Below are 24,708 nucleotides of genomic sequence, written 5' to 3'. Positions count from 1 at the left end.
GCTGAGGATACTAAAATACAAAACCCTCATTTGTTGCATAGGTTTTCCCTTTAGGGTTTTTCCAAGGACGTTAGTCCAAAAACATTGGTGTCATTTTTATGTGTGTGCATCTATTTCTCAAATCCTGATTTATTTCTGCATCATATTTATTTTAATTGTGAAGATGAAAATAGTTAGATACTCATTATTTGTCATTAAATTAATTAACGAAAGATAAATAAATTGCATCAATTAGAAGAATAGTTTCCAATTTATTACAATCATTGATTTTTCACAGTGTGTTCATGAGCTACCTCCTCTTGTAACTCTACTTCTTCAAGAACACCTACCACCTTTGGAAACAAATCTATGGGTGGATCGCAACATCCATCTACACTGTAGGGGCCACAAACTCCTCCCTAGAACTCATTCAACACACCTTTCTCGGAAATCCTTACATTTCCTAATTTATCGAAGTTAATGAATGATCCCATCAAGCACAACCCTTCCTACCGAAATTCCTAAATTTGTTGGAAAACCTAGAGAAGATCCCATTGCTGACATAATAACTTATCATCTTTGGTACTCATCCAACTCATTCGTAGATGATAGTATACATCTACGACTTTTCCAAAGGACTCTTATCAATAGTGTTGCCATATGGTATATAAACCTTGAAAGTGTTGCTTACTATAACTTCTTATCTTTTGTATAAGAATTTTTCAATCGTTATCAATTTCTTGTTGGGTATGAAACAAGAACAAACATACTTACTAACCTCCATCAAGACACCTCCACTCACATCTCTAATCATATACATGTGCAGAGGTGAAGACAAAGGTTGTTTCTAAATAAGCTCCTTGATGAGATGGTTCATGAAGCTTTCATCAAATATCCATTACCTAGAATCGTTGAAGATGTAGCTAATGTAGGAACCCAAACCAAGGAACAGGTAATGATGCATGCCCACCAACTTGACTTGATTTGTTCTCAAGTAGGCACCCTATATGAAATCACCCCTATTGTCTCTCGATCATCGAATGATGTTTTGAAAACCAAGCTAGGATCCCATGTTGATGGTGTGGTGGGGTCCATATCCTCAAGAAACATAAACCAATTGGCCACTTAGATGGTCCAACTGAACATTTTTTCCATTGCCTTGGCTACTAAGCCTACTGCCCAAACTCCTCGTGCTCTTGTTCAAACCTCTAAGTTTAATTTAGTGTAATTCACATCCTTGAAGAATCCTCAACAACCTAGAGGTAGGAAGAAGAAAAACAAGATGAATAAAAATTCTACCAATGAACATATGTTATCTCAAACCCAAGATACTTTTGGGGGTGGCGCCAAAGAGAAAAATAAAAATAACATGTTTGCTTACAAGATTTGTGGGGAAGAACATCTCACTCCTGAGTGTCCTTGGATGGATGAGATTCATAGATATTTCTTGCAGTGAAACCCTGCTTGTCAACCCACTATTTTGACAAATCCTTTTATTGTCTAGCAACAACACATGGTTCTAAACCCTCCACCTCCTCAGGAAGGGGAAAGTAGGGAAAATCCTTCACACATTGCATCATCAACCATGTAGGATATTTTTATGTTCAACCAACTGATCCACGTGATCACCAGAGCACATAGTTATGAAAATAATGAGTGGTCCTTCTACTTAAGAACCCATGATACCTACCCAACCCAATGGCCTCCTTCACATTGAAAAGCCATCATTTAGTGATATGTTTCATCCTCCCAAAGGCACACTTAAAAATTTGATCTATAATCCCAATGCAAGGGCTGCTCACATTTATAGTATTTTTTAGGATCTTTCCCAAGCACCTGTTGCCATGTCCACTCAAAGTTTTTCACAAATTCCATGCATAAAACAAAGCACTTCTAACCACCATTGGTCAAGTAGATCCATCAAACTCAAATCTCATCACTTTTTACCTCACATCATGGAAACGATGCCTTTAGGAACCATTTCCTTTTAGATAATGGTATGTGTTCAGAAATCACATCCTTAAGACAATCTTCTTTGAAGGGGCATCTACATGCATCATGTCATCGAACCGTTGAAAATCTCTTGTATCACCTACTTTGTAGCCATAAACAACTACATTGAAGGCATTTGATGGGCACACCTTGTAACTCCAAGGGGTTTTCCTTCTTTACCTATCGAGCGAAGGGATAAAACAATCTCAATTAAAGTTGAAGTCATCGATGCCCCATCAAGTACAAAGATTGGGTGAAGTTGGTTCTATGTCATGACGACTATTGTTCCATCAGTTTTCATGGTATTTATGTTCTCTCATCAAGGTAAGATTGTCACTATTGGCCAACTCACATATTACAAGCCCGAGTTGTACTTTCATGATAGACATTCAATTTCTTTTGTGGGAGATTCCCCTCACACATTTGAAAATATCAAAGTAGGGATGTTCAAATTCTCTTTGTTAACGGGCACCTTTCCTTTTGCTCCAACATATTCATTGCATTCTACCTCCACTATTAACATGATCTCATCAATCAATAATAAATACCAAGGGCCTCATGATCCTTGGGTGGTGCCTTCTTCATTGGATTTAAACATTTACGTTGATTATATGCCTTTGAGCACCACCAAACTTACTTATCAAGCTATACAAATAGCTATCGACCTTGAATCATGCTTCCAATAAGATATGGAGCTTGATCCATACTCCTTGCCCACATGGACCATTGGTCACCCAAGTTCCATGACTTCTTTAATACTACAATTCCATCTAATGAAGCCATGATGATCTCTATTGACCTTGGGATGAATCACACCATCATTCTTCTTTTCTCCCTTGTTCGAAACACCTAGTTTCATCTCAAAATGTCGAATGGTCAAAAGACTCATCGTGATAGGTGATGTGTTCTCTAAAGGGAACTTATAATATTTCTCAAACCATCCCTATCGATATTTTAGTGAAACCTAAGGTCATGGAAAACATCCTAATGGGTATGAATTGTACTACTAATGGAATCACTACTTACACTACCCTATTCAAATAATTCCATGTCATTTTCGCTTGGTCGTATGAATAAATTCCTGGAATCAATCCCCTGATTGTTGAACATGAAATCATTACATATGAAGGGTCCAAGCCAGTCAAGAAAAGTCTTTCGCTAGTTAACGTTCGTAAAGCGACTACCATTGAGGGAGAAATTGAAATGTTGCTCAAGGCTGAGATTTTATATCCAATTCCCCTGACACGATGGGCTTCTGACATTGTTCCTATCACCAAGAAATAGGGTATTATTTGTCTTTATCAATTATATGGGCTTGAACAAGGCGTTTCCAAAAGACAACTAGCCAACATCGATCTTCGATCTTCTTTTCAATGAATGTGTTGGAAGTGATGTTTTCTCCTGCATGGAGTGATTTTCTAGCTATAATTAGATTCAGATCAAACTGAAGTACCAGCACAAGATGAATTTCATTTGCACTGGGGTACTTTTGTAATATGAAATTGTCATGTAGTCTTAAAAATGTTACAGGTGCAAGGAGCTAGGAGCTTGATCTCAAGGGCTTCAACCACCAAGGGCATCAACCATCCACCATCCAATATAAGGTATGTTCACCATCCTCTTTCTTGTATATTTCAATTATGGATTGCATAAACCCGAAATTCCAGACGTAATGGCGCGAATTTGAAAAAGGAAAACAAACAAATATAGAGTCAATGATAACTACATGGCCAATACTACCTTAAAATCTACAATGGTTGTTATCATGTCAAAATCGGTGCGTCTGTAAAACAAGCTTTGAAACCTTTTGCACTCGCAGGTAGCCAATTTTCAAGCTGCCTTAACCCATGGCTCAACCTTTGTCCATGCACCTTTACCAGTACAAATAATTTAATTACCTTCCAAAATTGCAAGACCCTAAAAGTCCACTTCAGGCTTGCTTACTGACTTAAACTTGACAGGAAATAAGTTCAGAGCAAGGCCCTACAAGCCTGGTATGTGTAAATAAAGTTAAAAAGAATACGACGGATAGGAAAATCAATAGAGAGGCGATCGCTGCGGAATGCCTTTTCTTCGTCTCCGCTTCACAAATTCTGTTGTGGCCGTGCAGCCCAAATTCTTGCACCCCACGCCTCCGCTCGTGCAGCCCAAATTCTTGCACCCCACGCCTCCGCTCGCACTCGCTCCTGACGAAGTGTGGAACGCCATGGTGTTGTCCAGAGTCGTATTGGGCGATATATGGCCGCCCTCTTCAAATTCCTTAAGCCCCTCCGACTGTGCAAACAGTAAATATTTTGAGAGATCCTTCCCCTGGTTTATCAGATGATCTACCTGCTCACACAAAGAAAAAATCAAAATTTGTTATCGACTGCTGACCAATTAACCAAATATTAGAGTGATAAGCAGTTAATCCAAAATATTATAGACTGCTTATGAATTTATCAAAATGTAGTAATGGACTGCTCAACAATTAAAATCAAAATATTATGGACTTTTTTCGAAAAGTCCGGCAAGATTAAACATTTAATGGGCCACTAAACCAGAAATCATATTATGGACATTTTCGGAAAAATCCAGCAAGATTAAATGTACATTTAATGGGCTACTAAACCAGAAATCAAAACACTATACACTGCCCAAAGATTTCACCAGAATATTATGGAATCTTAAACGAGAAATCGAAATAGTGTCTACTGCTAAATAATTTGTCATAATCTTTGCGGACTGCGAAAAAATTGTCGAAAGATTAAGGACTGCTAAACATTTTGTAAAAGAAAAAAGAACATGTAATGTTAAGTAATTACAGACCGCTAACAATTAACCAAATTTTCTGGACATATAAAGAATTAGTCAAAATTTCATGTACTGGTACACCAGAAGTCAAAATATTATGGACTTCTAAACAAGAAATCAAAATATCAGACTGCTGAACCAATTCATCAAAATATTTTGGACTTCTAAACCAGATATCAAAATCTCATGGACTACTGAACCAATTAATCAAAATATAATGGACTATTCAACAAAATATTGTGCTCTATTACTGCCGATTGTTGTTCTTTTCTGAAAAACAGATCGACAATAAGCAGATTTTGTCTTTGTCGCATTTTCTCACCTTGCAAGCCACGGAGCAGAAGCGATAAGGCTCTTGTAAGCTTCTTTCGCAGGTGCTGCAGATGTTTCCAGATCGTTTGAAAGGCCGAGTCTGAGGCCTCTGGTTTAAGAAGACCACCTTTTCACTGTTCGTAGTGTACGCCTGCAAGAACAGATAAAATTCACAAATTTCAGTCCAATTTATACTTCAGGACTTCATATATTCTCTGGATCCGTGAAACGCCGAAGCTTTGAGTGGTTTGAGCAAATTTAAGCTCAGCCATTAGTGTAGCTCACCTGAACATATGAGCAATCGATATATTTCTCCATTTCGTCTAGTCTGATGACATCGTGATAGACATATCTCCGAATCTGCGCGCAGGGAAATCATCATTTCATTAGCAAGATAACCGTTGAATTACGGGGACAATTAGAGCAGAGGTGAAGAATTTTTTTACCTTGAGCCGGCGGTGGCTCTGGTGAAATGGCACGCAGCAAATGCTCCGGCAGCAGTGTAGGCAGAAAATGTTCTTCTGGTTTTTCTTTGCAGTCTCATGAGTGGCGCAGGGCACGAAGAATTTGTCTGTGAGAAGAGCATCCAACCAGGCCGGCCTCTCCTCCTTCTCGCAGACCACAAACCCATCCTGAACACACACAATTCATGCACAATTCCAATCATTTTCACACATTTGGCTCTTGCGGCGGCGCCCAATTGTTACCCCGATGGAACACAGACGAAAACACAGACGAAAACCAGGAAATTTTAAGATCTACAAAGCAGACAGGAAGCATTTACTCACCATGTTTGTAGCCCCCTGCGTGTTGTTGTCGCTGGGAATCTTGTTGTATGCCGCTGCTTGTGCTTATGATGGCTGTTGCAATTCAATGCATCACACTCACAAATATAGCTGGGTGGGTATACATGAGAAGGTTCAAAGGGAGGGAAGGAAGCAGTGAGATTAGGGTAAAGGTGAGAGGGTCAGGGAGCGAATTAGGGTTACTTTCATAACCCTTTTGTCTTCATTATCCGATATATATATATTGCTCTCTTGGTACCCCCGCCCCGCCCATCTAGGTATTCTTTTTCATAAATATGAACTGATCCATACAGAACTAAAAATGTGAGGTTCAAGGTGGCAAAGATGTTTTCCAACTTAATGAGACTGAGCTTATTTATTTTTACCAATTTGTATTTAATAATAATTTTAATAATAGAAATAAGGAAATTAAATAAATAGTGATTATTTCAATATTCCTAAGGGATTTAGTCAAATGTGACAAGGAATAATTATTTAAATAATGATTTAATAATTATTTCTAGAGAAAATTAAATAAATAATCATTTATCTAATTATTCTCATGGGGTTTTTTTATTTAGATTAGAAAATAATTTAATAAAAGTGGTTTAGTAAATTATTTTCCACAATGAAAGTGATTTTACTATGGTAAAATCCACCTGGTTAAATCTTCATTATCCCATATATATATATATATATATATATATATATATTGCTCATTTGTCCCTCTTGGTACCCGTGCCCTAGTACCCCGCCCATCTAGCTACTCTTTTTCATAAATATGAACGGACTATGTGACCTCTTCCACTCCATACACAACTGAAAATGTGAGGTTCGAGGTGGCAAAGATGTTTTACAGAATGGAAAATGTGAGGTTCGAGGTGGCAAAGATGTTTTCCAACTTAATGAGACTGAACTTATTTATTTTTACAAACACGTCTTTTTTTTCTTTTTCTTTTTTTTACATGGGATGATGGGTAATAAATGAGTTAACTGTAAAATTGAAAATGAAAAATAATATTAGTTAATTATTTATATAAATGGATTATTAATGAAAATGTATCTAACAAATAAATAACTAAAACACATTAAACAATTTGAATTTGAAAATGAAAAATAATATTAGTTAATTAACTTTTTATTTTTTTTACATGGGATGATGGGTAATAAATGAGTTAACTGTAAAATTGAAAAAGAAAAATAATATTAGTTAATTATTTATATAAATGGATTATTAATGAAAATGTATCTGACAAATAAATAACTAAAACAGATTAAACAATTTGAATTTGAAAATGAAAAATAATATTAGTTAATTATTTATATAAATGGATTATTAATGAAAATGTATCTGACAAATAAATAACTAAAACAGACTAAACAATTTGAATTTGAAAAGTATAACCATAATTTAGTTATCTTGTTTGAAAAAATCAGGAGTGAATTATTCAAACTAATAAATAAGTTAAACAATTTGAATTTGAAAAGTAAAACAATAATTTAATTATCTTATTTGATACCTGAGTTTTAAAGGAGTCAATTATTCAAGCTAAAATAAAAATTTATTTTTATCAATTATATATATATAGAGTTATGGTTCTGGCCAACGGGTGAGATTAGGTAACATGGGAAGGCGCAAAGTCGGAGGGTCAAGATTGAAAACCAAATTTAAAGCTAAAAGATATATATGTTTTCCATTTTTTTATAACTAATTTTATTTAGTTTGTTAATATTTTCTATTTTCATTTTAAAAAAATATGTAATTTAAAGAATTATAATAATATCAATAAAGAAAATATATTTTTTTAGAATAATAATTCTTATTTTACCAATAATTTAAGTAAATAAACTATTTTAAAATTAATTTCATAAGTTTACGTAACTTTTTAATTATTAAATTATTATTTTCGTGGAGTGGTGGAGTTAAAAAAATAGCCTAGTGGATCTTGTGTATATATCACATCAGTAGATTTTGTGTATATCACTGGATTGAGATACCTCTGCAGTTTTGGTGGTGTAAATCTTATTTCACAAATAATTTAACTAATTAATTCATTTTCAAATTAAGTTCATACGTTTACCTAACTTTGGTAATGTATATCAACCCAGAGTTAAAAGTCCTGAATTATCGCATTAAATTATGGCACACATTTGAAATGTTTCAATTTCACATTTGTTTTAAAATTTATTTATTGAATTGAAGTTACTTTTAAATTTAATATCTCGGCAAAGATGATCTCCATGATAGCAGGAGAGTTGAATTTTATAGTTTAAATAAAATTTTAATACTTAATTTGCAAAATTAATATAATGAACCTGAACATAGGTCTCAAACTACAAGTTGTTGGAATCATTAATGTAGGGTATGTCTCATGATCGATTCCCGCAATTAACACCAATTCATTATAATTTATAGTCGATCATTCTCACTTACAGGGGACTGGGTAGTTTAAAAATGTAGCGGCAAGAAAAAGGTGGATCGACGGGTAAGGGGAGCGGGGCACGGAACTGAGAGCCTGAAATTAGGGTTTCAATTCTAAAACTACAAAGATGCAGGTGGTCATCGTCTTACCGACCTTAAATAAATATTTAAAAAATGAGTTGTCGAGACCTTAAATAAATATTTAAAAAATGAGTTGTCGAGCACGGCCGGTAAATATCTCCGCCAGCGCTCATAGGGACGCACATGGGCTCAAAATTCACAAATTTCAGCCCCCTTGGGTTGAAAAATGCAGCCGCCCATTTCAAATTTAAAAGAAAAAGCAGCCGGTTTTTTTGAGGTATAAAATTTGATGATGTAATGTAATCTTATTTTATTATTTCCACTATTATTTTATAATTTCCTTAGGACGTTCATTTTATACCTAAAAAAAACCCTAATGCACTTGTTGTGTTGAAAGATTTGTTTCTGAATCAGGAGACTAATATAGTTGATCGATATCCTATTTACTCTAACTTGGTTATGATTCTTTCCTCCACCAAGACAAAAATGACGTTATGGTGGCCACTGGGAATAAAGACTACAATAATGTGAATTCCTCAACTGGTCAAGCTACTGATCAACTTGCTAGTTCTACCGCATCTCCATTGGGATCGATCCTACTCCAAATTTGTTTCCTATCGAATTGAAAATTAAGTCTCCCAAAGGCATTATCTATAAATCTTCATTCAACCCTCGTGCAAGAGATGATCATAATTATAACATAGTTGAGTATCTCACTCAAGCTCCTTCAGTTATGTCAGCGCTCGAGGTGTTACAAAATTGTCCTGCCCAAAAGAAGGCTTTACTTTCCACAATTATATGTGTTGATCCCTCATATTCTAATCTTGTAGTTTTTAACCATGAGAATTATACTCCTCGACTTCTAGCATAATTATATTTCATGATTCAGGTTATCGTTCGAAGTAAGACCATCCATCGCTCCATTGTGGAAGAAGGATCTTCCACCTGTATTATGTCACTTTCTTGCTGGAAGGCCATTGGCTCTCCCCAATTAAATAAGTCATCAACTAATCTAAATGATTTTGACGGAAGAGGATTCAAGCCTTGTGGAATTTTGAATTCATTATAAGTAGAATTAGGTGTCAAGAAGGTGTTGGTAGAATTCAAGGTTATCGATAAACCATTAGATTATAACCTTCTACTAGGTTTTACATGGGTTTATGCTATGGCTATTGTTGTTTCAACATATTTCAAAATTATTGTTTTCCCTCATAGTGGAGGTATAGTAGCCATTGATCAACTCACTTTATTTGCCACCAGTTCCCAAGTTACTGGAAGCACCCCTCTTGTAGGAGAAACCCCACATCCATATCAACATGTCGGGGTGGGATTTCTTAAGGATTCTTCCCTCCTGGGAACCTTTTTTCTTCCTCCTCCTCTTCCTCATTCTCTTCCCAAAAACTCTAATCCAGTGTCCTATGTCAACATGATATATTGTTGTACTACTCCATCTAATCCTTGGATAGTGCCAAATGAATAAAACATTGACACTTTTGGTGACTGAATGCTTCTTAGTCCCATTGATCTCGACAATGAAGCCATCTATTTGTCTTGTGCAACACATTCTACTCTCTCCTCTTCGATCAATTGGGTTTATAATTATTTATATTTTGAAACATCCTCTCATCCCTTCTCTCGTACATTTTCTACTTATAAGAGCATCATAGAGATCATGATGTTGGATGATGCACCATAGGACGACCATCACCATCGTTCCTCCTTTCCATATTCCTCCAAGGATAATCTTAGTGAAATCTATTGGACAAATGTAATTAATATGTCTGTGAATTTTGTATCCATCCATGATATAGATTATGAGAATAATTTGTCAAATATTGAAGAGACTATCCTTGTTGATATTTCAATAAAACCCAAAATTGTTGATAATGTACATATTGGTGCATTCTTCTCTCCCAATGAGATTAAGACTTTTAAATCCCTTTTCTAGGAATTTAGAGATGTTTTTCTCCTGGACTTAAGAAGAGATGTTAGGTATTGATCCAAACATTGGTGTACATGAAACCAAGACATATCCTGATGTTAATCTAGTTCGGCAGTGCCTCCGTCTGGTCCATCCATAGAAGGTTGCCATTATTAAAGCCAAATTTGAAAAACTTCTATGTGATAGTTTCATCTACCTACTATCTCTAACTAATTGGGTATCCAACAATTTTCTTGTCATGAAGAAACGGGGAACAATTCGTGCATGTGTCAATTATGGGACATTAATCATGCTTATCCTAAGTATAACTATCCTACCCCGTTCATTGACCATATTTTTCACGAATGTGCTAGCTATGAAATATTTTCATTTATGGCTGGATTTTTCGACTACAATCAGATCAACATTCACCCATTGGACCACCATAAAACTACATTTATTTTTATATGGGGCACATTTTCATATCAAAATCTCCCTTTAGGATCGAAAAATATTGGGGCAATGTTCGTGAGGGAAATGAATTATGCCTTCCATGAAATTTAACACCTTGTACAACAATATTTGGATGACCTGCCTGCTCACTCGAAACATGAGTTTGATCATCTAATGCATCTTAGGGCTATATTTTTATGTTGTCAACACTATAACATTAGGCTAAATCCACACAAGTATGTGTTTTGTGTAATCTTTGTTTGAATTCTTGGTTTCATTGTTTTGAAGCATGGAATTTGTATCGACCCATTGAAAGTCCAAGCGATCCTAGATCTTCCTTCTCCTTCCTCTCTTCTTCAGCTTCAATGACTCTAAGGGAAGGCTAACTTTCTACGAAGATTTGTTCCCAACTACGTTGCATTAACTAAAGGATTTACTCGCTTGTTAAAGAAAGGGGTTCCCTTCCATTGGGATGAAATTTCCCAAAAGGAGTTTGATTCCTTGAAATACTTTTTTATTCAAGAATCATTGTTATATACCCCGGATTACCAATGTGATTACTTCCTATACCTTGCCACTACATTTACTACCATCACTATGGTATTGGTCCAAAAGGAAAATGTAAGGACCAAAAATCCTATCTATTATTTGAGTCATAATATGAATGATACCGAGATCAAGTATACTCACATTAAAAAGTTAACTTTGGCGGTTGTCCAAGTTGTCCAAAGGTTTCATCACTATATCCTTCTTCGCAAGACCATGGTTTTTTTCGACTACAACCACATGACATACATCTTGTCACGACAATCATTGGGGGGTGAGTACTCCACATGGATTGTATTCCTCCAGGAGTTCGATTTTGAGTTCATCAAATCCAATTCAAAGAAATCCTTAGTCTTTGCTCAGGTGATATGCAACCTTCATGCTACTAAAACTGAAACAATGTGTGAGAATGAAAATTCTATTACAGATGAGTCATTATTCCTGATCGATTAATATGAACCACGGTATGGAGAAATTATCATATATCTCCAAGCCCATACTTTTTGCCTCCATACCTCTTGCTTTGACCAATGACGTATCTGATATCAAGCTAAAAACTAGATTATAATCAGCAACACCCTTTATTGTTGTGGTATCGATACGATTTTTTGAATGTGCCTCACCCATGAGGAGGATGTGAAAGCCATGAATGAATGCCATGTTGGGGCATGTGGTGGACATGTGTCTCGTTATGCCACCACACAAAATATTTTGTGTTGGCTACTTTTGGCCTACTACATTTCGTGATTGAATCCTTGCAGTCCAAAAGTGTCATGCGTGCCAGATATACGATCATAAAACCCATGCTCCACCCACTCCTTTGCACCATGTTATCATCGTTGGACTTTTTTCGAAATGGGGAATTGATTTTATGAAATGTAACACTCACTTCACCAGGGGGCATGGCTACATCATTACAGAGGTAGACTATTTTACCACGTGGATCGAGGCGATGCCTACATACAAGAACACGAGTGAAGCAATTGCTTTATTTTTCTTCAATCATTTTTTTGCAATGTTTGGTGTACCACGGGCTATAGTTATAAACCATGGGAAACATTTCCATAATCACATGGTGTATGAACTAATTGCTAAGTTGGGCCTCTCCCATGAAAGCTCAACTCCCTACTGCCCTCAGGTGAATGGGCAAGTTGAGGCCATCAATAAAGATTTGAAAAAAATGCTTCAATGCATGATAGGGATCCAAAAATCATATTAGCATCTTATTCTTTATTCAACCTTATGGGCATATCAAACTTTTGTTCAGACTGCTACCAAGTTCACACCATTCCAATTGGTATATGTTCTAGAATAAATCCTTCCTATTGAGTGTGAAATTCCATCTCTGAAACTTGTTGTTGAGCTTCTCCTTTCCACTTCTACAGAAGAAGAGTGTCTCTTACACTTGACACGCTTAGAAGAAACCCGACATGATGTCGCCATGGCTAATGAGGCCCATAAGAAATGCGTTATGGCACAATATGACAAGAATGTCAAGCCTTATGTCTTCTCAGAAGGTGACATTGTCTTGTTGTATGATCAAGAGTCTAATAAGTTAGGATCGAGGAAGTTCGAGCCAATGTGGCTAAGCCCATACATTGTTAAACATGTTCTTCGTAAAGGGACCTACGAGCTTATTGATTTCGATGAAGTTCCATTGGCACAACCTAGAAATGGGTTGTACCTTAAAAAATACTATGCTTAATTTATTTTTATGTATTTCACTGTGTACATGTGTAGAAATTCCTTGTAGATTCAAACTGCAGATTGTAATATGCTAAAACAATTGACTTGAATCTACTCTACTCATCAACATAAAAAATAAACAATTGATGAAATCATGAAGCATAAAAGAGAAAGAATTCAATCTCGCATAATACAATAATCTTCTAGGGAAAGGCACAGTTAAAAACCATTGTTTGATGTATATTGAATTTATCAAAAAATATGAGAAGATTACAATGCTTTTCTCAAGCCCAACCAACCTCTACACTATCTCTATCTATCTCACTACTTCACAAACAAGCTTCAGCCAATACTTAGTGAAATATACTGCCTACCAAGCTCCTATTTCCTTGTGCATATTCCTAGGGAATTATCCCATATATAATTGGGAAATTACACAAATATGAATTAAGGAATCATATTAGGCTTTCCTCTAATTGCGTGCACCACCTGTACAATTCAGATGATTATACAATTGATAATACATTGTCCTTGAACTCCAATCTCAACTAGGTATTTCTCTAATCCGACAGGTATGAGTTAATTATAAGTGACTCTTTAGTTTATTGGATGATCAGCGTTGGTTAGACCCCAGTACTATAGGTTACACCCCACTACTAGGTCTCCCACCAATTCCTCCATCAATTAGAACTAGTTTAACTGAATTTAACTCAACCAAGACTCCTAAAAAGTAGGAAACACTCTACATGACTCTAGTTAGACTCCCAAATCGAATCAACTGAGCCAACTAAATCAAATTAACTTAGTTAACTATTACAAGTTGATATGAGAATTGGAATTACAATTTAATTCTTATGTTAATTCAAGGACAAAATTAAATTAGGATTTTATTGTTGCATTTTCAACAACATGTTGTATATAGGGTGTGTTGAGTGTGTTTCATTGTGTTCCTTTCAAAGTTTCTTACGATTTCTATTAATCATGTTTACATTTGGTTTGCATATGTCAGCTTCCTTCAACCATATGTTGGTTATGTTGATGGGGCTAGTCATAGTACTCAGAACCTTTCCTCCACACCATGGGCTATATATGCTTTGAGTGGCAAGTTAGTGAGTTTACAAGGGATTTATATTGATCTCTCTACTAATAACATCGTTGAGTATAGCGCAGTGATGGAACTATTTTCTGATGTTATTTCTCATGGTATTTGTCGTATAGTTATTAGACTTGACTCACAACTTGTAGTACTATAGTTGACTAATGTCTATTAAGTTAGAAGTCCAACTATACTTCATATGTTCTTAAGGGTTCACCTTCTAGAAAGACATTTTTATTATAGCCAATATCAACACATTTACAGAAGTCTAACTACATTGACAGATGCATTGGCTAATCGTGTTTTAGACACATATGGCCACATGGCCTTGCATATAAAAAAATATACATGCAGTCAAAACATGGCTATATAGCCTCCAAGTAGACTAATCCTGATTATGCTCATGATAGAAAGAAATTTCATGAGCCATATTGCACAGTAGTTGGTTGATACAACTAGGCACGCTAAAAGTATGATGTTGCAGTCTCATAGGGATCATATTGTCCTTAGTCTCAACTATTCCCTAGGTCTATCCCTCCATGTGTCGCTCAACCTCTACAAGAGTCTCAGCCACATTAAGATCCTGCAATACCTCTCGTCCCCCTGTAGCAACATGTACTCCAATTGGTTCCTGTTGTGGGTCTCCAACATGTTGAAGATAGGATGAATTCACGGGTCGAATGATTCCAACGTCTGCATGTAAAAATCGATAGTTAGTCTGAGATACATAGAAAATACAAAATAAATTGTAAAACTTAAAAATAAAAAAAAAGGATCAAAATGCTTTTTTTTACCTATGGCACCCCATCGCTCTCCATCACGAATCGCGAGATTTGGGTCTCCATGGAAATCCATCCTAGCATATGGATAACCTTTAATCATATTGAGTTTCATGCGTAACCATCAGAAGAATACTGATGTGAAACTCATAGATGATGGACCTTCATGTATGGATATGAGATCCACCCATCTTCTCATTTGCGGGACTCTCAGATCTAGGAGCTCGAGCAAGATATGTTATGGTCGGAGTAATGGAATCTGCTCCAAGGCAAATGAAATTAGAACGGAACCATACCCAAAGCTTTTCAACCATCCATCCTTTGCCTTGGTAAGTTATTCCTTCATGTTTGCAAGTACTCCCTCGCTCAAGTTGAATACTATCGGCTCTATGCAATCTAAAGCATATTACATTTGGGACCAGTTATCCAAATGCAGGGTAGCACTAACAACCATCTAGAAATGATAAACATGATTGTCCTCAAAGGAAAACAAACCACATCCTTTATCTTGATTTTCCCATCTTTGGTTGGTTGGGATCAAGGTATATAGTGTGTACTGATATAGTCTTTGACAGTCTCTCCATCCCTTCCCAAACCACATAACGAGACAAGGGCACCTTTCCTCAATAAACCTGTCAAGAAATAGTTGTCTTCCACCTGTATGCTAAGCATATGTGCTCCAAGCCTAAAAGCGTGTGTCTAAACATACCATGCTCGAACAAAATAATATAATAACTCCAACTATTGCCTCATCCCAAGAAGAAGAAAAAAATCAAAAGCCCACAGTTTCTCAATGCCTAGATGGTGGCTGGATCATTAGTTGCATTCATGTATTATTCTTCGTGTTCACTTTCTCTGCATATCAGATCCATTTTTTTCGATGGAAACCTAAAACATGACAAGAAGAATCATTAGAGTGAATCATATGCAAAAAATTGAGAGAAATTTGAGTGAAACAAGCAAAACAAATTTTTGAAATGCTTCGAGCACACCCTACTAAAGGGATACATTGTGTTGCAGTGCCCTCCACAGTGAAATTTTTTTCTTGCCCAACGCACCTTTCAACATTGTTGTGGTGTGATGGGGCTAGGGCGAAAAATTAAAACCCTAGGTCACCAAAAATTAGAAAAAATATGCATGAAATGAAAAATCAGAATAGTTGAAAGAAAAAGGAAGGTGAGATTTCCTACCTGGAAGTGACGATACTCGAAATGATCCACCGAATTGGCCGCAATCAACTGCAGAAAATCAGGGGAAAAAAGCACTTAGAGCTCACTCACCATGAGGTAAAATGTAAAATGGTAAAAATGGAATTATTTTTTTCCTATTTATGGTCATTTTCATGATTATTTTATTCATATTTTATTATTTTGACCTAAATATGACCTAATTTTACCATGTATAAGATATTTTTAATTTTTTTGTGATGTTCTGAGCAGGTTAACCACTGTTTAATGTATTTTATGATATTTGAATCAAAACATATCATTTTGACCAAAGAGCATACTTTTATCACTTTTTCAGGCTTTGTAAACTTAGGAAAAATGAACATCCTCGAGTCCTATTTCAGCTCTTTTTCAGACTCCAAAAATATGAAAATATTGTTGAGCACTTGTATTTTCGAACTCGTTAAAGTAAATGAAAAGATGTCAAATCAGTATAAGTTTAACCCTTTTCCTGGACTGAGATAGACTATTTACGAAAAATGAATACCTTAGTCGAGCATGGATAAGAGGTTCTCTTGAGTATCATTTTCTACCCTTTCAAACTCAAGGGGCTATTTACAAAAAAGGAACCTTTGGAGTTTTCTTTTTCACCTCTTTTTCAAACTATCTAAACATGAAAAAGGAGTCAAGTTTCACCTTTTATGGACTCGTAAAAACATCAAACATAGATGGACTTGTCGAACATGACAAGACCAAACCACTCCTTCTTAAGGTTCATTAAAAATACTCAAAGGTATTTATCTGAAGGATGAACTTACAATTCAATCATATGTTATCCTCCTAAAGCTTGTCAGAAATAAAGAGGTACTAACTAGAAATGGTTGGGGAATTTGAGAAAATAGGGTACTTTATCTATTAATGGTAGCGAGTCGCTCTTGAACATGACACTCTTCCACTTCATCTTCGTGGTTGTTGGGTTGGGAAATTTGCTTGTATTTTTGGTTCAGCACACCATATCAAAGCCTCAAATTTCATTTTTGGATCAATTCTACCAACTCCATTCAATGTCATTAATATGTTCAAGAGAAGTCAATCAGTTGATATCTGCTATGATACTCTTAAGAATTCATTACATGCCTGTCGTTCTTGAATCAATTCCACATTAGCATAATTTTGTCTCAAATCATGATACTCATTTCGTGTCATTGATGGGGGATACATCAAGGCCCTCATGTGATGAATTTCTTCGTGTCGACATTAGTTCATTATCTAGGAAGTTGACTTAGAAACTCCCTTTGGTACATTGGAGCTTGCATACATCAATGACAAGTTTCCTCGCCCTCGGAAATAGGTTTTCATCATTGGCCTTTGACCAAAATATTTTATCTGGTGTTCGACTTCAACTCATTCATTCACACCATACAGATTGTACTATAGTACCTTAAGAGCCATTAACATCATCGGTGGTTTCTCTCCTGTTTGTTAACGGCTTACATCATTGGCCGACAATCAGATGGTGTCCACCATGTTCGACTTCAACTCATTTATTTGCATGGTTAGATTCATAAGTTGGATGATCGAGTGAATGAGATAGAAGACCTCGGGTCTAGTTTCATCCATCTGGGATGCTCTTTCAGAATGAATGCAAGATTACGAAGTATGATGGCTATGATCATATAGATAGTCCTCTAATCATGAGTCCACAATTTTTCATCATTGGATGAGACTTCTTGATCATTATACATGTAACGTTAGCTTATGTGTTGAGCATGGGTATGCCTCCCTCAACAAAAATATCATGATGAAAATGTATTATAACAGATGATGATCTCGAATATTTCTTCTTGATCTGAAACTTTTGCGCTTTAGGGGGAAACCTCTAATAGGCCATTTTGTCACATGTTTTCAATAGGCCTACAAACTAGATCAATCCACATCCATGAACATTTTTTCATCATCCTTACACAAATCCATAAACATGAACTTTCCAAAAAGTCTGAGTTCCTAGGTGTTACACAGTAATTTGTCACCATCCCTGTTACTCCTCTTGTCGTACCTTGGAGGACCCATCCCGGGAGTTATAAGAAGTGACAAGGGCTAAAAACACTTGCATTATGTTCCCCTGAGTATGTACTCCATGTTCCCTGAAGACACCTTCTGCAAATCATCCCTAAAAAGTGCTCTTTTTCCATTGGCGCAAGTCCACAGTGTCTTACCCGCGCCAATGATGGAGATCCTCAAAAGAGGGCGCGACCATTGGCGCTCTATCTTAGAGCAACAGTCGCGCCAACCAAATTTAGTCGTGCTTTTTGCCTTAATGCACGTCCGACTGTTGTTTCCTTCATTACATGGAGCTTTTCTGAGGATAGAAAATCAGCCTTTTGTCGAGTTTTATCCATCTTTATGGCTTTTGCTAATTCCACAAAAGGTGTCCCAGTTCATCGCATCCTCCTCCCTTCTTCATCTATATAAGCTTGTCATTATGCATTGGGAAAGCTAGTGCTAAGAGAGCTAGAGTAGAGAGAGTGTTGGTGTTAGTGTTATGCTAGTGATTTGGTGATTGAGTTATAGTAGTGATGATTATTGGTCATGGAGAGAATGCTAATGAGTGCTAGAGAGGTTATGCTGCCGGAGAGGAGATGCATGTCAAGACACATATAGTTACTCACCCAGCCAGGAGAAGGGTCGACGTCAGAACAATGGTTGTAACTTTTCCTGTTTATTAATTGATGAGCGACTGCTATTATAGTTCCAATCTCATTATCTGTCATGGTGATATGTTGATTTATTTCCTTTCTGACTGAAATATAGTTGTGCCTTGGTAGTTTCTATGTTGGTATTTGTCTCTTCCTTTGCATGTGCAGGTGTTCGTTTATGATCTGTTGGAGCAAGGGAGCGAGGATATCAACTCTGCTTCAATAATAGCGTTGTACTCCAGGTTAGTCTTCTTGATAGCGAGGATATCAACTCTGCTTTGTTCATAGTGTTAGGCTAGTGGGATCGCCTCTGTCCGCAGAGGGGATTTACCTTACCAACAAATTGGCGACTCCGCTGGGGAGTAACTCTTTGATTTCTGTCTTGCATGTTAATTTTCTTCTGCTTGCTTGAGTGCATGAGCTTCCTGAGTCAGTTTTGAGTTGATTCTTTACTGTTTGACCCATCTGAGCACTGTCAACCCGACCTGAGGTCGTATCATTTATCTTTTTAGTTGGCAAGCTTGATTGGCGCGGTTATTTCTCTGACAGTCGCGCCAGTTGGCGCACGTTGCTCAAAAGCAACTCGCGCCAATTCTGTGGTAGCGCAAGTTGCAGGCTGACAGTCGCGCCAGCTCTGTAAATTTTGCCTGTGTGTGGGTGGAAAGCTCATTCAGTCTCTTTATATACCTCTTTTAGCCTCTGGAACTGTGTTGAACCTCTGCTTGACTGGTTTTAGCCTGTATCCCTCAGCTGTTTGCTTATTTCCAGTGACTTTGCATGTCTAGCCTTCTGTGGGAAGTTTTCGGTCTCTTGATCATCCAGTCAGCTTGTTGATTGTTCTACACCTATCCAGTGCTTTGTCAAAGCTTGATCTTCTATACTCTGAATACTTCACTCCTAGCCTCTTTGAAGTTCACTAGTTTTTGTGTTTTTCCTTGCTTTCATGGTTCATTTTGTGTTTTAGAATTGGTTCTATTTCATTGACTAAATTTGGATTGTGCATATCTCTTAGAATTTGTTTGCATGCATCATGCCATCTTAAAGGGAAGAAAAACAAAAAATCTCTTGCATCATAGTAGTTAGCATTTATTGTTATTTGTTGCTATTGAAAAAAGGAAAAGACAAAATTTCGTTTCTTGTTATTAGCTGCATTAGGATCTTTGTTCTTTGTTGAAGTGATCATTTCGTTTGTGAAAAAGATCTTAACCCTCCTGTAGATAGAATTCATCGAATCAAATGATTTAATTTCGGCATATAGTTTGCATGTAAGAAGTTTTCGAGATATCACATACGGTAGGACCAAAAAACTGAAACATAATCAAAGATAAACTTTAAAATGAACCAAATAAACATAACAACGCATTGGAACATAACGCAAACACTCTAGAGGTCTAGGTTAGAGACGTGTTCCGGCGTCGTTAAACCTGGTAGTCTATCGTCGAGTGGTTGGGTGATTCCTCCACGGTGAAACGGTAGCTGTCAATACGGACTGTGCTCCCACGTACCGTCGAGTATATATTGGGAGACCCCTATAGGAATAAAGCTTTTATCCATAGGAAGCCGTGTCAGCCGCCCTACGATTCGCAATGCAGTGAACACAACATTCACGAAGATCGACCACCCGTACCCTAAAAAGTATTCTGTGGTTTTGCGAAAAGTTTGGCACACCCTCTACCTAGAATTCTAGAGCAGTCACTTTTGATCCTTTTCGGACTCCCTAAATGAAAAGGTGCCTGTGAGCGTCTTGTCACTTCGTGCTCATTAAATATTCGAAGGAGACTAGAGTCATCTTTTACCCTTTTCTCGACTCTTAAAAAATGAAAAGGTTAAGTTCAGTGTCTTAAAAATTTATTGGCCACGATAACATCTACCCAATTAGCTTTTGTTTGCATCAGTCCAAAGTAGGAGTTATCTCGATAAACTTCTCAAGTTTCATCCTGGCAGAATTACTAGTTTCGTCTTCTACCGAAACACCGGTGGTGAGTCTTCCTGTGGTTTTAAGTATACAACCACTTAGTTCTCGTGCCCCAGGTGACGAAGCTTACCAGTATCATTGGAACCCTACGTGGGAACCTTTTGAGGACGGTATCCCTTTTTGGGACCATCCTTCCCCTCGTGGGTCAGTCCCACAAGTTTCATCCGACATGGATGAATTATCCCCTACTACAACCGATGAGTCCGTTGCAACGAGCGGTGAAATTCCCACCTCAACGGACCCTATATATGTCAGTAGTACACCTACTACTACAAATTTACCGCTCGGTTATAAAGCTTTGAGAGATGCTACGCCTTATGGAACTCCGTTCACAGGTCCCATGTGGTCATCCCACACTTTTCCTGCTACGGAGCCTTTTACTCCACAAAGTCACGGTCTATCTGTTACCTCCGTCACAGCCACTCCAACGGTATGTGCAGCCCACTTGACTTCTATTTATAGTCGTCCCTCAGCTTCTTTGTTTGGAGTCTTTGACCCCATGACAAATGTCTCAATGCAGGAGCCATATGATCCATATTTGTCATCTCAACCGGTTGTTGAAGTATCGGTCCCATTGTCAATTGATTGGACCTCCACCTCTTTCCATGGTGGTCAAGTTTTATCTGCACAATCTCCAATACAACCCCCTCAAGACCACCTAGGGCAGTCCATTTATGGAAACCCTTTCGTTACTGCTGCTCCTTTTTCCTCTTTGCAACCTTCTGGTAACTCAGGTCAGTCGTCTTTTCAACAAGTCCAACCTGGTACCCAGCAAGGCCATCCCACTGGACAAAGTGGTCAACAAACCGTTAACCCGAACCAATCCAATGTCCAGTATAGTCCAATGTCTGGACAAGGTACTCAACCACTCGGTCAACCTACTGTCCAGTATTCACAACCCTCTGGGCAGATTGGTCAGCCCCAAACACAGTTGGGCCAACCAACTGCCCAATCTCCTCAACCATCTAGTCTGCTAGGACAACCTTCAACTGTGCAACAACCGTTCCAGCAGGTAGGCCAACCTCAGTATCAGCAGGCCCAACCTTCTGGACAGATCGGCCAACCTCACCATCAACAAGGTTTTCCTTCTGGCCAGGTAGCCCAACCTATAGGACAGTTCATTGGTACTGCTCAGTCTGGTCCATGGCCCCAAATGGGACCCCAACACCCATCTGGCCTTCAAATGCAGGCTGGGTCTCAATCACAAACTTTTCATCCAACCCAGCCTGGTCCTTCAACTCAATTCGGAGCCCCACCACTGTATGGCTACCAACAACCTCAAGGGAAATTTCCGTTTGCCCCGTACCAGAATTACCAACAACCGCAAGCAAATCCCTCACAAACTTATCAACAACAATACGGCACGCCTGCAGCATCATTTGGTAATCCTTATGCTGGGGGGCACTATACAAATCCTTATGGCCAATCCACTATGGGGGCAACCACCACCTGGGTGGAACCCTGGTGCTCCACCCTACCAACAGCCCCAGATGCCTTTCAATCCTCAATTACCATTCTTAGCGACTTTAGAGTTACCAGATGTATCCAAATTAACCAATGATCCTATCCTTCATAATCCTTATTGGCCTCCAGTTCCAACTAAGATACCTGGTGACTGTCCAAAATTCGATGGTAAAGCCAATGAAGATCCACAAGCCCATATTATGACCTATCATTTGTGGTGTTCGTCTAATTCATGGCTTGACGATTCAATTCGACTTCGTCTTTTTCAAAGGACTCTCATTGGCTCTGCCGCTAAGTGGTATATTGAACTTCATCGCGGGTCCTTTCAAGATTTCAATTCCTTGGCTATGGCGTTTCTCACTCACTTCCAGTTGCCCATTCGATACGAAACGGGTACGCACCTCCTCACTTCCTTAAGACAAACGACGGCTACGCATATCTCTGATCATATTCATGAATGGAGACGGCGTAGACGTATGATCAAATTTTGGATTCCCGACCAGCTTCTTACCGATTGGTTTACGACTTCGTTCGTGCCTCCAATAGCTCGGGATATCGCCATGGGGGCGTGTGTCACTGAAGAGCAAGCTATTGCTCGAGCTCAATACCTTGACTTGGTTTATTCTCAGTCAGTTACGTTATATGATTATCTGCCTGATGTCCCAAGACAAGGAACATCTAAAACCCCGCCAACACCCACTGTTGACGGTATCATCGGTTCGGTTAATTCACCCTCTAAGAAAAATACGAACTCTGCAAAGCAAAAAACATCTGCTTCGAATGGACAACCTTCCCAGGCATCGTCTGGTTCGAATGTTACTTCTGAGGTTAATGCCGTCCAATCTAATACGGCAAGCAAGGCTTCGAAAGAGAAGAAAAGAGGGAAAGCTAAAAATAAGACGGAGCAACCTAAGCAGGAAACCCCAAAACCTCAACCTGAGGACGGCACTAAACGCAAACCCAAATATCCTTGTCTTATTTGCGATGAAAATCACTTTACCAGGGATTGCCCGAGGCGGTCCGAAGTTAGTCGTTTATTAAAAGGCACCTCTGGGACTCCTGCGGTGCTCAAGGAGCCCTTTCCCACCCAACATACTCAAAAAACTCAAATGGTGGCTGACCCTACTCAGCCTCCCTCTTCCTTTGGTTCTCAAGTGTTTATGGCTGGTACAATACCCATTAATATCAGTACTCGAACGAAGGATTATTCGTCATCTGCCGGGAAAGAGCCTGAGGTTCCCCCAAGTGCTCCCCCGTTCAGTTCCGGTCCACTCCACATTGAGAGACCTGCCACCGAAACGCCTCTTCGACCCCCTCCAAAAGGAGTACTCCGTAAATCCTCGTATAATCCGAATGCTCGTGCTGCACAGCACTACAACATCGTTGAGGACTTAGCACAGACTCCGTCGGCTATGTCCGCCTTAGAGGTTCTCCAGAGCTGCCCTTCTCAGAGGAAGTCCATGCTATCTGCCATTGGTGGCATAGATCCGGCCGATTCGGATTTAATAACTTTTGACTTAGAACGCCACACTCTAAGACTACCTCCTCAAATCGCCTTCCTCATACAAGTAATTATTAATTCCAAGACAATTCATCGTACAATTATTGATGAAGGTGCCTCAACTTGCATCATGTCCGTTGCCTGTTGGAAAGCGATTGGATCTCCGGCATTGAGCCAATCTCCCACCACCTTGGAAGCTTTTGATGGAAGAGCGTCCCGTCCTTACGGTATACTCCAATGTTTACCAATCTCTTTGGAAGGGAAGACGGTCGAGATGGAAGTTGAAGTTGTTGATGCTACTCTAACCTACAACCTCCTTCTCGGACGTAGCTGGATATACGCAATGCAAGCTGTTGCTTCATCTTTCTTTCGAGTTATTCGTTTTCCTCATCAAGGGAAGATCGTTACCGTTGACCAGCTCTCCTTTTTTGCTTCTTCTTCCGAAGGCACCATCCCGTTCGTGGACCATACTTCCAAATTACCTAAGACTCTGGGAGCTGGACTTTTCAAAGATCCTGATCTTATGGGTGTTTTTCCACTCCCTCCTATAAATGTCGCCTCTGTCAATATGATCGCTACTGGCTCTGATCCGTGGCTCGTACCCCCTACAGACCAAGTAGATTCCTGGGGCGACCAGATGCCGTTGAGTCCTGCCGAGTTTAATTATGTTGAAATCATTGCCGCCTCGGCTCCCTCTTCTGCGCTTACTCCATCCTCAGGACTTCTAGATGAGGCTTCTTCGGATTCTCTAGGAGAAATATTCCTCTCCGACGAAGCTATTATTGAGACCATGTCTCCAGAGGAACCTCCCTGGTACAGTTCTCACCATCGTTCCTCATTTCTCCCTGCCTCGCAGCATTTCCTGACATGCCTCGAGCGGTTCGCTCCTTGTCTCCCATCACAAATCCTTCAAACGCCTATTCAAATTGATCAGGTTTTTTCTGAAGGAAATATGGCAAACATTACACGAACCCAACCCCTCGACATCTCTGTTAAACCCGGGATAGTCGAGCATCTTCATATCGGAGTCACTTGTACTCCAGAGGAGATTCAACTGTATT

The 24,708-nt window shown here is 38.4% G+C and overlaps 1 pseudogene across 1 annotated transcript; it reads right to left on the bottom strand.

Annotated features, from left to right (window-relative positions):
* Window positions 1-4,008: 4,008 nt before the first annotated feature.
* Window positions 4,009-22,061, bottom strand: LOC149194383 (uncharacterized; annotated as a pseudogene). The gene is made up of 6 exons (XR_016255088.1): window positions 21,892-22,061; window positions 5,865-5,972; window positions 5,523-5,708; window positions 5,362-5,436; window positions 5,087-5,227; window positions 4,009-4,302 (listed from the first exon to the last, which is right to left on the bottom strand). The product of XR_016255088.1 is annotated as an uncharacterized LOC149194383 (transcript).
* Between the last annotated feature and the right edge of the window lie 2,647 nt (window positions 22,062-24,708).

The sequence above is a fragment of the Pinus tabuliformis genome, chromosome 2_2, assembly GCF_031772625.1.
Source record: "Pinus tabuliformis cultivar Carrire ecotype Pingquan chromosome 2_2, CPIR1, whole genome shotgun sequence".
Lineage (NCBI taxonomy): Eukaryota > Viridiplantae > Streptophyta > Pinopsida > Pinales > Pinaceae > Pinus > Pinus tabuliformis.
Note: the sequence above shows the minus strand (reverse complement) of the source record. Positions and strands in the feature narration are given on the sequence as shown.